We start from the raw sequence: 697 nt of genomic DNA, 5'->3' as shown, positions 1-697 counted from the left end.
TTATGTCACGAAAAACATGACTATGTTGAGAAGGAAGAAGGGAAGTGAGGATGAAGGAGGAGATGTAACACTATGTAAGAGCTAAATTTTCACACTTCATAGTAGGAAGTCAAGCAATTAAAACTAACACTGAAAAGTCAAGAAATGGCCATATAAAGCCTGTTGTTTCAAAGTCAGAGGAAAATGCCACAAGAAACAAACAGCTAAAGTTGAAGGCAGAGTAGGAATGGAGACATGGGAGCCAGTCTGGGGAGACTCTTTTTGAAAAGTCTATGGTGCTATATATACATAGTTAGGGCTTTTCAATTAAAATCCCTAAAATACAGAAGGCACCCAGGAAGAAGGAATGGTGCTTGAGAGGTGTGGACCACACCATCAGCCAGGTAGGCAAGGAGAGATGGTAGACACCAAAGCCAGGCTGAGACTGGAGACCGGGTGCTGGAGGGAACAGGAGCTTCCATGGCTGGTAAGCAGGGAAGTCCTGGTCTCCTCCTTGTTGTTGGTCTTGACCATACTCTTGTGGAAAGGCCACTTACATAGATCATAGTGTATGAGGACAGAGTGATCTGGGGAAAAGCCAAGCATCACTGCTGGCCCTGAGTACAAAACACAATACTTACTAAACACTGTCTCAGCCCTAGGTCATATTTAGCAGTGATAAGAAAAAGGCAAGACAGAAGTGCAATAAATGCAATGT

Source organism: Otolemur garnettii, unplaced genomic scaffold (genome assembly GCF_000181295.1).
Source record: "Otolemur garnettii isolate 467f Iridium unplaced genomic scaffold, OtoGar3 scaffold00018, whole genome shotgun sequence".
NCBI classification, from domain to species: Eukaryota; Metazoa; Chordata; class Mammalia; order Primates; family Galagidae; genus Otolemur; species Otolemur garnettii.
The sequence above is the reverse complement of the archived record's forward strand: the minus strand, read 5'-3'. Positions refer to the sequence as shown.